Raw genomic sequence first — 13710 nt, forward strand, 5'->3', positions numbered from 1 at the left:
GCTGGCCCTGCAGCACATCTTGCTTCTTCCTTGATAACAGCAGTGATGTTGTAAATCTGGTGCCGCCATACTCAGAAGACATGGAGTCCTTCCAGGCCTTGGTTGGCGGGGTCTGTTCAGCCCACTGGTCCCAGTTACAGCTTCCCCTTCGTAGAGGCTGAGGAACAAATATGGAAGCCAAGTCTGGTCGAATAGCCTGGAAGGGGCATGTACTGATGAGCTGCTGGGAAAGTGCCCCTCACTGTAACCCGGGGCTGGGCGGGCCTCCCTCTCTCCCTCTGGATAAGCCTGTGTTGGCTGGGCAGCTAGCTGGTGATGAGGGGGTGAGGCAAAGGGCAGACCCAGCGGAACAGGGCATCGAACGTCCTTATGGACCTGCTGAACTCACCTGTTCCTTGTTGGTAGGCAGTTGACTTAGGTTTCATGGCTCTCCAAGTCTTTTTTGGGGAAGCTCTTTGTTTGTGAGCTGGGCTTAGATCGGGAGAGACTGAAAATTAATGGCGCTGAGCATTAGGAATGTTCTTCCATCCCCGAAGGTTCCCTTCTTCACTGGGTCTTGCCCCCCTAGAGGGATGGAGGAGGGGGTTATGGTTTAGGGAGAAATCTGGCTGGGCCAGATTAGAACTCTGAATTTAGAGAAAAGATTGCCAGGAGCCAGGGGTCAGAGAACTAAAATGGAAGCTGGCTGAGAAGGCAGAGACATCCGAGTCTGACCTGGTAGTCACAAACGGACCCGGAGGACAAGGAGAAGGGGCGATTCCTGGCGAAATAGCGGGACTGCCCAGGGAGCCTGTGAAAAGCCAAGAAGGGGGCGGGACAGAAGGAAGGACTGCGGAGGGCCGAGGAACATGCATAAAGAGTGCGGGAAAGCACTGGGAGCAGGAAAAAGGGGGTCCCAGCTCACAGAGGTCCAAGAAGCGTTGTGCTGGGGCCCCGCTGCCCTGACAGTGGTGTGGCCCGGATCTCACACAGAGAAGGCATTGTTTTGCCTGCGATTGCATCTTGGAGAGTCCCAACTCGCACCAGCAGGTGGAAATCCTGCGGGGAAGCTTTCAGCTCCAAGGAGGGGAAGGCGTCCTAACCATCCTCCCCAAATCGGTGGGATGAATTGCTGCAGGAGATAATGGGCTCCTTGGAGCCACGTGACTACTCGGTGGGGGGAGGCGGCACATGGGAAGTTCTCAAGCACTGACTGGGGGATTCAGACCCAGGGGCCTGTGATTCTAGATGGCTGTGATGCCTGAATGATTCAAGACAGGGACTGTGAGAAGTGACTGGGAAGTCACCCAGGATTCAAAGGGAGAGAGCTGGGGTTTCCTACCTCGCCGAGCTCCTCTTCTGCCCACCTGCCTGTGGGCTCTGAGCGTCTGGCCAGGGGAGAGAGTCAGTGTGGGGACTAGCCAGGACAGTTTCCAAACTCATTGCCGCCGCCCTTAACAGCTGTGTGGCCTGGAACATTCCTTGCTCTCTTGACTTCCTTATCTGTAAAATGGGTCTTACTAGGGGATCAGAAGTGCCGTGTCAGAAGGGCCTGTCCAGAGCAGATGCCAGGAAATGGAGGCTAACGCATAAGAGAACAAAGTGACTGCACCAGGGCCCACCCCCTACGTAGGCTCATTAACAGGGGGGCCTACCCACTGAGTCAACGATACCCCAGACGGGGGCACAGTCTGGCCCTGACATCATGGAGAACCAGGGTAAAAGGAGAAGCTGTCTTTTGAGATGACAGGGCTCACCCAGGGCTTTGCTTACTATATTGTTTCGTTTCATGCTACGCCAACCAGAGCCCCTGTGTGTTGCAGCCATAGGAAGACTAGCTGCCTCAAGAAAGTTACCGTGGGATTTCCCTGGTGGTCCAGGGGTTAGGACTCTGTGCAGGTTTGATCCCTGTTTGGGGAACTAAGATCCCACGTGCCATATGGCATGGCCAAAAAAAAAAAAAAAAAAAGAAAGGAATTTACCATAATCCAAGTCCTGACTCCAGGGCTGTGAAAACCAGTGATGACATCGGTGATGATTATTATAACTAGCCTTTGCTTAGTATTAACAGTATTCCAGGTCTGTGATAAATGCTATATACACAATCTCATTATTATTATTCACATTTGCAGACAAGGAAGCAGAGTCATGCTGGCTTAAGTGCATTTGCTCAAGCCTACAGGGAGCAGAAATGAGGGGAATTTAGTCCGCTTGTCTCGGCTTGGACCCCTTCTGTTGCCCTCTCTGGTTTTACAGTCGCCTCTGTCATGAAGCCGCCGATGAGAGGAGACCATCCCAGTACCCTTGGGCAGATCATTCAGGAGGGCTGCGGGTGGAAGCTGGATGTTAATTTCCTTGCTGCTCCTGGATCCCAGGAAGCAGTGGTGGGCGTGGTGAAGCTGTCCACGCTGCCCTCCCAATGGCAGTGCCTGGGAATGAACGCCTCCAGTGTGGGACTGCAGCTCTCCCTGGGTCTCATCGAGAGCTTCTGTGTGTTGCTATACATGGACGCTTCTCAGGACTCCCCATCATGCAGGGTAGCCATAAATTGTGCGCCATTAATAGCAGCACACAAATTCCAGATGCTCGGGATGGCTCTGGGGAGCATGAGAAGTCAGGGAAAGATGAAATGTGGGTGTATACGGATCTTCATCTGTCAAGATGCAGAAGCCTCAGCAAGACACTAGGAGGCTCACGGGCATAACTCAAGTGAGCGCCTGGCCCTGGAGACAACTCTCCAGAGCTGATCTAAGCCTCTGACCTCGTCAGTTGCCCTGTCTCTTCACCCCTCATTTCAGCGTCTGCAGAAGAAAACAGGCCCTCAGACTTGCACCCTTGACCCCTTGTGTTCCTCTTAACGGCATCCTCCCCCTCACCTGTTCTTTCCTTCCAGCGGAGACACAAGGGCTAATCCTCACACTTGTGCGTCAATCACGAGTCCCCTGGGACCTGGGACCTGTATCTTCCTCTTTCACCTCCACCTTTCCCATCTACTCATCTACAGCCAAGAACAAAGCTGTCCTATAAGGCACTATTTCCCCCTGCAGACCACATGCAGTCTTTCCTCCCTGCACCTCCTAGGCTCTTGAGAGGGGCCTGAAATTACCACTCCCTCCCGTTGCTTCTTTGCGTTTTGTTTCCTTGTCCACCTACTAAAACGTGGCTTCCACGTGGGTGCAAGTCACTGCCGCTGTGCCGGCCTGGCAGCTGACCACCAGATCCAGAGGCCCAGTGGCTGTTTCCGTCAGCTCCACCTCTTGGATTTTTTCAGCTTTTGAAGCTATTAACATCCTTCCTACCGGAAATGCTCCCTGTGACCCCAGCCTTTGGCAATCATCCTTCATGCACTGGGGCTTGTGTACTTTCTTTTTCTTATGCGTCCTCTGCTGAGTCCTCTTTTCTGTTTACCTGGGGTGATCTGTGGTTGGTAGCCTCCAAATGGTTCCTATGACCTCCCCTTCTGGTAGTCTCGCCTTGGAGTGTGTCCTCCTGCGTGGGGAGGGTTGGTCTGTGTGACTGGATGTGGCGGAAGTGGTAGTACACCAGCCTGGCCACTTTCTCTATCTCAGGGAAGACAGTTGCTGTGTCTTGAGGAGATCTACTGAGAGGCCACATGTTGGGGAACCGACACCTCCTCAACAGCAGCCACACGAGTGAGCCTAGGAGCAAATCCCCTGCCTTCAGATGACTGTGGCCCCAGCTGGCAGCTTGACTATAGTCTTAAGAGGTTCCTAGCTAGGCTCACCCAGCTGGGTGTGTTGTTTCAAGTTGCTAAGTTTTAGGGTAATCTTTTATTCACCAAGAATTAACTAATACATTCTTTGGAATCCCCTTCTCTCTCATCCAGTCTCCATTCTCTCTAATTTCATAGCTTGAGTGTTTCCAGTATGAGATTAATCCCAGGGAGGGCCTCTGGCCCAAGCCTCCTTTCCTTAGCTAAACTTCTGCCTGTATACTGGTCACCTATGTGTCAAGCTTGCTATGTCCCAAGCTGAACTTAGTATTTCTGCTCCATTATTTTCCTGTGTCCTGATTTTTATATCCTGGCTACTAGCCTCATTATTACTCTAGTCACCAAAGCTAGCACGTCTGCTTTGGGAACCCCCTTCCTCCCTCTGTCTGCAGTTCCTCCAGTTTTACAGCCTGGGGGCTTCTCATCTGCACCCTCATGTCTACTGCTCCTGGCCCTGTTTGAGCTCAGCTCTTACTCTTTCTTGCTCAGATAATTGTCATTGTCTGGTCTTCCAGCCTCCATCCTGCACCTGAGTTGTTGGTGGAGATTGCAGATCTTACAAGCTATAACTTTGCTTAATCCCCTCAAAGATTTTCTATTGCCTAACGAACAAGTGCGGGCGGCTGCGACCCGCGCACTAAGCGTGGCCGAGAGGAGCTTCCCCACGTCTGAGGTCAGGGGCAGAAGCCGGGAAGACCCCATGCCCGAAGGGCAGCGGCCAAGAGGAGTTACCCCACGTCTGAGGTCAGGGTCAGCGGCCGAGAGTGCCAAGCTGCGATGGTGTAGGAACGCGGAGAGGAGCTACCTAACTCCGAGGTCAGGAGCAGCCGGGAGGAGCAACCCTACATCCAATGAGTGGTGGCTGCGCTGGCGCAGGAGGGCCTAGAAGAGCTATCCCACGTTGAAGATCAGGAAGGGCGGCGGTGAGGAGATACCCTTCATCCAAGGTAAGGAGCAGCGGCTGCGCTTTGCTGGAGCAGCCGTGAAGAGATACCCCACGCCCAAGGTAAGAGAAACCCAAGTAAGATGGTAGGTGCTGCAAGAGGGCATCAGAGGGCAGACACACTGAAACCATACTCACAGAAAATTAGCCAATCTGATCACACTAGGACCACAGCCTTGTCTAACTCAATGAAACTAAGCCATGCCCGTGGGGCAACCCAAGACGGGCGGGTCATGGTGGAGAGGTCTGACAGAATGTGGTCCACTGGAGAAGGGAATGGCAAGCCACTTCAGTATTCTTGCCTTGAGAACCCCATGAACAGTATGAAAAGGCAAAATGATAGGATACTGAAAGGGGAACTCCCCAGGTCATTAGGTGCCCAATATGCTACTGGAGATCAGTAGAGAAATAACTCCAGAAAGAATGAAGGGATGGAGCCAAAGCAAAAACAATACCCAGCTGTGGATGTGACTGGTGATAGAAGCAAGGTCCGATGCTGTAAAGAGCAATATTGCATAGGAACCTGGAATGTCAGGTTCATGAATCAAGGCAAATTGGAAGTGGTCAAACAAGAGATGGCAAGAGTGAACATCGACCTTCTAGGAATCAGTGAACTAAAATGGACTGGAATGGGTGAATTTAACTCAGATGACCATTATATCTACTACTGCGGGCAGGAATCCCTCAGAAGAAATGGGGTAGCCATCATGGTCAACAAGAGTCTGAAATGCAGTACTTGGATGCAGTCTCAAAAACGACAGAATGACCTCTGTTCGTTTCCAAGGCAAACCATTCAGTATCACAGTAATCCAAGTCTATGCCCCAACCAGTAATGCTGAAGAAGCTGAAGTTGAATGGTTCTGTGAAGACCTACAAGACCTTTTAGAACTAACACCCAAAAAAGATGTCCTTTTCTTTACAGGGGACTGGAATGCAAAAGTAGGAAGTCAAGAAACACCTGGAGCACCAGGCAAATTTGGCTGTGGAATGCGGAATGAAGCAGGGCAAAGACTAATAGAGTCTTGCCAAGAGAACGCACTGGTCATAGCAAACACCCTCTTCCAACAACACAGGAGAAGACTCTACACATGGACATCACCAGATGGTAAACACCGAAATCAGATTGATTATATTCTTTGCAGCCAAAGCTGGAGAAGCTCTATACAGTCAACAAAAACAAGGCCAGGAGCTGACTGTGGCTCAGATCATGAACTCCTTATTGCCAAATTCAGACTGAAATTGAAGAAAGTAGGGAAAACCGCTAGACCATTCAGATAAGACCTAAATCAAATCCCTTATGATTATACAGTGGAAATGAGAAATAGATTTAAGGGCCTAGATCTGATAGATAGAGTGCCTGATGAACTGTGGATGGAGGTTTGTGACATTGTACAGGAGACAGGGATCAAGACCATCCCTATGGAAAAGAAATGCAAAAAAGCAAAATGGCTGTCTGAGGAGAACTTACAAATAGCTGTGAAAAGAAGAGAGGTGAAAAGCAAAGGAGAAAAGGAAAGATATAAGCATCTGAATGCAGAGTTCCAAAGAATAGCAAGAAGAGATAAGAAAGCCTTCTTCGGCGATCAATGCAAAGAAATAGAGGAAAAGAACAGAATGGGAAAGACTAGAGATCTCTTCAAGAAAATTAGAGATACCAAGGGAACATTTCATGCAAAGATGGGCTCGATAAAGGACAGAAATGGTATGGACCTAATAGAACCTGGAATGTGAAGTCAAGTGGGCCTTAGAAAGCATCACTATGAACAAAGCTAGTGGAGGTGATGGAATTCCAGCTAAGCTGTTTCAAATCCTGAAAGATGATGCTGTGAAAGTGCTGCACTCAATATGCCAGCAAATTTGGAAAACTCAGCAGTGGCCACAGGGCTGGAAAAGGTCCGTTTTCATTCCAATCCCGAAGAAAGGCAATGCCAAAGAATGCTCAAACTACTGCACAATTGCACTCATCTCACATGCTAGTAAAGTAATGCTCAAAATTCTCCAAGCCAGGCTTCGGCAATACGTGAACCGTGAACTTCCTGATGTTCAAGCTGGTTTTAGAAAAGGCAGAGGAACCAGAGATCAAATTACCAACATCCGCTGGATCATGGAAAAAGAAAGAGAGTTACAGAAAAGCATCTATTTCTGCTTTATTGACTATGCCAAAGCCTTTGAGTGTGTGGATCACAATAAACTGGAAAATTCTTCAAGAGATGGGAATACCAGACCACCTGACCTACCTCTTGAGAAATCTGTATGCAGGTCAGGAAGCAACAGTTAGAACTGGACATGGAACAACAGACTGGTTCCAAATAGGAAAAGGAGTACGTCAAGGCTGTATATTGTTACCCTGCTTATTTAACTTCTATGCAGAGTACATCATGAGAAACGCTGGACTGGAAGAAACACAAGCTGGAATCAAGATTGCCGGGAGAAATATCAATCACCTCAGATATGCAGATGACACCACCCTTATGGCAGAAAGTGAAGAGGAGCTAAAAAGCCTCTTGATGAAAGTGAAAGTGCAGAGTGAAAGGTTGGCTTAAAGCTCAATATTCAGAAAATGAAGATCATGGCATCTGGTCCCATCACTTCATGGGAAATAGATGGGGAAACAGTGTCAGACTTTATTTTTGGGGGCTCCAAAATCACTGCAGATGGTGACTGCAGCCATGAAATTAAAAGACACTTACTCCTTGGAAGAAAAGCTATGAGCAACCTAGATAGTATATTCAAAAGCAGAGACATTACTTTGCCGACTAAGGTCCGTCTAGTCGAGGCTATGGTTTTTCCTGTGGTCATGTATGGATGTGAGAGTTGGACTGTGAAGAAGGCTGAGCACCGAAGAATTGATGCTTTTGAACTGTGGTGTGGACTCTTGAGAGTCCCTTGGACTGCAAGGAGATCCAACCAGTCCTTTCTGAAGGAGATTAGCCCTGGGATTTCTTTGGAAGGAATGATGCTGAAGCTGAAACTCCAGTACTTTGGCCACCTCATATGAAGTGTTGACTCATTGGAAAAGACTCTGATGCTGGGAGGGATTGGGGGCAGGAGGAGAAGGGGACGACCGAGGATGAGATGGCTGGATGGCATCACGGACTCGATGGATGTGAGTCTGAGTGAACTCTGGGAGTTGGTGATGGACAGGGAGGCCTGGTGAGCTGCGGTTCATGGGGTCACAAAGAGTCGGACACAACTGAGTGACTGAATTGAACTGAACGAATAAAGCCTAGACTCCTTAGGCCAGCTCTCGGGCTTTCTGTAAGCTGCCTTGTGCCATCTCATGAGTCTTTGGCCCCTCCCCTCTTCTCTTTCTCCGGACAGTCTGGGCGCTGAGCCTCAGCCCCACCAGACACACACTTTCACGTTGTCCTTTCCTGTGCTGTCCTCTCTGTAACATCATGTCTGCTTTGCAACAGTCTCTCCTCCTCATCATTACACTCATCCTTGAAATTTCACGTGACTAGAGCCTGCCTGATGAATGAATTGTTTTGATCTCTACAGACCCTGCTCCCATCAAAGCACAGTGTGAGAATTTCAGAAGCGTCCATTCCAGGATTTCCCTGGTGGTCAAGTGGCTAAGACTCTGCTCCCGATGCAGCGGACTCAGATTCCATCCCTGGGTCAGGGAACCAGATCCCATTAGCCACAACTAAAAGATCCTTCAAGGCTCAGCCAAATAAATGTTTAAAAAAAAAAGTGTTCACTGCAAGAACACAAGGTAAGAGCATGGCGGGGGACTCAAGTGAAGGTGGAGGCGTGGTGGCTGACTTTCAGAACATGGGAAGGTTTGAGCTACTTGCCCGCAGGGGGTCCTTCCTGCCAACAGTGTATCTTTCATCCTGAAAATCCCTGGGGGGCTCAGCACCCAGAGACGCCAAGAACCAAAGAGCAGGGCTCAGGAGAGGGCCCAGAGAAGGGTGGATGGTTGAAATTCTGTAAACGGAGCAGTTGACTCTTGGGTCCTTCCCTATCATCTGGGCACCCCCACCCCTCCATTCTGCCCTGCCCGTCTCCTGTCTCTCCATTCAACAGAAACCAGAGGCCTCTTCTCCAGATGAACTGGGTGGTGGCGATGGGAGGCCCTGGAGGGCTAGGCAAAGCGGCGAAGTGGAGGACGGAAGACAGGGATTAGTCAGACTTGTGCTGAGCTGTGAGCTCTTCAGCCCTTTTCTCCTCCCTGACTCTAGAACAGCAACAGGCACACCTATACCCCCAGGCAGGCAGCTGGAGGGCTCTTTCTGGAGCGTACAAACAGCCTCAGAGAAGGCCTGGACGCTAACTCTCAGGGGACCAAAAATCTAATGGTCTGATGGTGGAACCCACAAGCCCCTGAAATCTCCATAGAAAACTCCCAGTCAGTGTTGCAGGACCTTGTCCCAGATATAAGGTCAACACAGGGCCGTGGGTTGTTAGGGGAAGGCTCCAGTGTGACAGAGAGGACCCAAGACAAACAGAAAGAGGATACACAGAGGGAAGCTGCGGACAGTGCAGGAGGCTGGAACTAGTAAGCCCGATGGTTACCATCCTAAAAGATACGTGGGAAGATGATACATCCACGAAACACGGGCAGAGCACAGTGAAAAAATAGCCCGAGCACAGAATTTTGAAAAGAAAGGAAAACAGAATCAAATGAAATAAAGCAAACGGAACGGAATGATAGAACAGTCGGAATCTAAAATCAATAGAACAAAAGAGAGAGACAGAGAAATAAGGGAGAAAGGCTAAGGTTTATCTCCTCTATAGAAGTTCCAGAAATTCGGACCAAAGAGGGAAGAGTGCTGAAGAAACAGCGCAGGAGGCTTTCTCAGAAATGAAGAAAACAAGTGTCCGGAACGACCATATTTTACGAAGCTGGGAGGAGAGGCAGTGATGAGGATGTCAGAAGTTCATGTCTACAGCTGACCAGTGAGAAGCTGCAACAAGGATATTCCCCAAAATTCGAAAGCGGCTATCAGAAGAATTTGCTAGAAGAGTTGACAGCATTTGTCTCTGGGCAGTGGAACTGGGGAGAGGAATCAGAGACACAAATCGCTGTTTGTTACTGTCGCTTTTATCTGCAGCTCTGAGGCTCTGGTTGTTTCGTGCTCTTACTGAGCTGGGGGCTTTATGGCACTGGACTTTGCTTCCGTCACCAGTCACATCCACAGCTGGGCGCGGTTTTCCCTTTGGCGCCGTCTCTTCATTCTTTATGCAGTTATTTCTACACTCTTCTCCGACAGCACACTGGGCACCTGCCGACCTGGGGAGTTCATCTTTCAGTGTCAGCCCTTTCTGCCTTTTCATCCTGTTCATGCGGTTCTCAAGGCAAGAACACTGAAGGGGTTTGCCACTGCCCTCTCCAGTGGACCACGTTTTGTCAGAACTCTCCACCATGACCCGTCCGTCTTGAGTGGCCCTACTCGGCATGGCTCATAGTTTCACTGAGTTAGAAGAGGCTCTGGTCCATGTGGTCAGTTTGGTTAGTTTTCTGTGATTGTGGGTTTTCATTCTGTCCGCCCTCTGATGGGTAAGGATAAGAGGCTTATGGGAGCTTCCTGATGGGGAGAGATTGACTTGCGGGGAAACTGGGTCTTGCTCTGATAGGCAGGGCCGTGCTCAGTAAATCTTTTTTAAAACTGATGTTTTCAAACTGTGTGTTGGAGAAGACTCTTGAGAGTTCCTTGGACTGCAACGAGATCCGACCAGACCATCCTAAAGGAAATCACTCCTGAATATTCACTGGAAGGACTGATGCTGAAGCTGAAACTCCAGTCCTTTGGCCACCTGATGTGAAGAACTGACTCATTGGAAAAGACTCTGATACTGGGAAAGATAGAAGGCAGGAGGAGAAAGGGACAACAGAGGATGAGATGGTTGGATGGCATCACCAACTCGATGGATGTGAGTTTGAGCAAGCTCCAGGAGTTGGTGATGGACAGGGAAGCCTGGTGTGCTGCAGTCCATGGGATCGCAAAGAATTAAACACAACTGAGTGACTGAACTGAAATGAATTGAATTAAGCCTGGTTACTTTTTTTTACTTGGACAAAAGTAAAAATGCATTTTGAAAAAAGAAATAGGGATAAAAATTAAGAAAGTATCTCCTTCCAGATTGTTTCGTCTAACATACTAGAGAAAATCCTTCAAGTTATATAGTTATGCATATACAGAAAAACATTTTTCCACCACAGTATGCCTGTTGCTAAGTAATTGATTCTGTAACCTAAAAGTATACTGGAATTATGTACCAGTCAATAAAATATATAGATAAATAAATATAAATATATAGATATATAAATATATAGCCTGTGTATGGAAGGCACACTGCTAGGTGGTACAGAAGAGAATGAAGTTGTGTACAGTCGACAGTTAGAAGAGTGCCCTGGGAGATAAATGAGAAGGCTGGTCTTATCCAGGGAGACTCCTTAGGAGAAGCGGTTTTCAGGAAGCACTCAAAGTCGCAGCTGCGGGGGCCTTGGTGAGAGAGGATGCCGTGCCCTGAACGGGCTCAGCCCGCATCAGCACAGCCACTGATGAGCGTGTCGGAGACTGGCTGGGCCCACATCAGCCGTGGTTGGCCAAGGGACGGGAGGCTCCTTGCTGGCTTCTGGGGGCTCTGTCCCTGGCTGGGAAGGAGGCCGGGTGGGGCCAGACCCCTTCCCCCTCTTGATGATGGTATTCACCACGTGCCTCTCCACGCTGGATCCACAAGCCTCTTTCCAGGCTGGCTCAATAGGCCCTGCGGGCGGCTCTGCTGAGACCTGGCTCCAGCGCAGTCATCCTTCCCGCCTTGCTGTGCACCTGGGCTGGGCTTTCTCTGCCTTGTGCACGGTGGCCAGTGAGGCTTTCTTAGGATGCCAGTGCTCCCAGTCACTCTGGGGACTCCTTGGAGGGCTGAGCGCTTCATCTCCTCAGCAGTCAGGCTGCTGATGCCTTGAATAACTAACACAACCCAGAAAACTGGCTAAAAGGAACTGAGACGCCTCTGGCAGGGTCTCTGGGATGCCAGCTGGGCTCACGACACGGGGATGTGGGGACTGAGATGCAGGGCGAGAGCCTCGGACGGGGCTCCGGGAGAGGACACAGGCTGGCTGAAGCTCTGCAGGGCTGGCTGCAGCGTTCTCTGTGTGAAAGGGTGTCTGAGGAATAGGTGAAACCAGAGACTTCGATCCTGGAGAATAGGGTGGGCAGAACCCTATGGTGTTAAGCACCCAGGTGATGGGATCCTTGGATTTTTTGAGAAACCTGGACTCTTTTCCCCTAAGTATCACCTAAGACAGTGGATCTTATACTTGACTGCACAGAGGAATCATCCTGAGGAGCTTTTATACATCCTGATGCCCAGGTCACCTCATGTCAATTCAAGCAGAACATAGGGAGATTGGGGGTGGGAGGGACTCAGGCTCAGCACCTTTTTTTTAAGCTTCTTTGGTAACGTTAATGTGCAGGTAACATTGAGAACTGCTGGTCTAACAGTGGCTGTCTATCTTAATGCTAAAGTGTTAGCTGCTTAGGCATGTCTGACTCTTTGCAACCCCGTAGACTGTAGAATGGAGAAGACAATGGCAACCCACTCCAGTACTCTTGCCTGGAGAATCCCAAGGACGGGGGAGCCTGGTGGGCTGTCGTCTATGGGGTCACACAGAGTCAGACACGACTGAAGTGACTTAGCAGCAGCAGCAGCAGCAGCAGACTCTAGAATTCTCCAGGCAAGAATACTGGAGTGGGTAGTCATTCCCTTCTCTAAGGGATCTTCCTGACTCAAGGATCAAACCTGGGTCTCCCGCATTGCAGGCAAGTTCTTTACCATCTGAGCCACCAGGAAAGCCCAATCCTGACTGCACGTTAGAATCAACTGGGAAAGAAAAGAATATCAATAGCAACAATGAAATGAGCGGGCTGCCTCAGTGCCCTAAACCCAAGGAGATCAGCCCGGGCTTTTTCGCGTTAGAAATTAGCCAGGGGTGGAGGCCGGGTCTAACGGGCACAGAGCTGTTTCTGCCAGCTGTGTGTGGTCTCGAGATTCAGCTCCAGCCTCCGTCTATGGGGAGGGAGGTCCTCACCTTTTAATGTCGAGACATGAAGCCCCCAGCCCCGCCCTGGCGTGGGGCAGTACTCGGAATATTTCTTCGTCCTCTGTTAAACTGGCTCTTATTCTTGTCCAAACCAAGGAAACCTGTAGCAGAAGAAAGGCTCTGGGACACCCCAGAATGAGAGCCGGGAGGGGTCCCTGAGCAGGGCCGCTCAGGGAGCAGGGGAGCGGATGCCCCTCAGGAAGGCTGCGGGTCTCCCCGTGGGCTGGCTCGGTCTCTCTGGTCCCGGAGCTTTGGGGGGGGTGTGTGTGCCTTTAGGGAGCTGGCTTTGCCTTATTCCAAGAAAGTTTCTCCTGTCTCACAGTGGGAGTTTCAGCTTCCAGTTGCTTTATGATCAGCACTTGGCTTTTCTCCTTTGGGGCCCGCCGTGGCGTAATGATGTATTCCGTGCTTCCAGTGAAGCGGTCTCACGTTCGAGCCCGCCCCTTGGCACGTCAGTGTTTTGCTCTTGATAAAAGAATCAGCTGGGTCTCAAATGTCAGTTTGAAAACAACAAAACAGATTTATCAACACTGATTTCAAAGTTGCCCATTTGAGGAAGGGCGGGTGCTGCCCTTAAGAGATATTGGAGGACGTACTGAAGCCGAGGGGCTGGCCTGCGAGTGACAGGCTTGGGGCTGCTTACCTCGTAGAAAGCTGGGCCTCAGTGATCTCATCTGTGTGATGAGGTGAGAGGGTCTCAGGATCCCCCAGCTTTGTTACCCTGAGACTGTGAGGCGAGATGAAAATCTGCTGAATGTGAAGCCGATCTATAGCCAAGGACACGGACATTTTCACCCCAGTCACTGCCTAGCTCTTGACAAAGCCCCTGGAAGCGCTCCTCCCTGGGAGTTCAAGACCTGGCCGTGTGTACTCGTACCCAGGAAAGCGCCTTCTTGCTCGCTGAATTTTTTCAGACCGTGGAATGTCAGCTTATGAATGAGCTGGGATTTGTATCTGTAGGCTTGGCTGCTGTTTGGAACTTGCTTGGATTTTGAGATATAA

The sequence above is a fragment of the Ovis aries genome, chromosome 25 (genome assembly GCF_016772045.2).
Source record: "Ovis aries strain OAR_USU_Benz2616 breed Rambouillet chromosome 25, ARS-UI_Ramb_v3.0, whole genome shotgun sequence".
NCBI classification, from domain to species: Eukaryota; Metazoa; Chordata; class Mammalia; order Artiodactyla; family Bovidae; genus Ovis; species Ovis aries.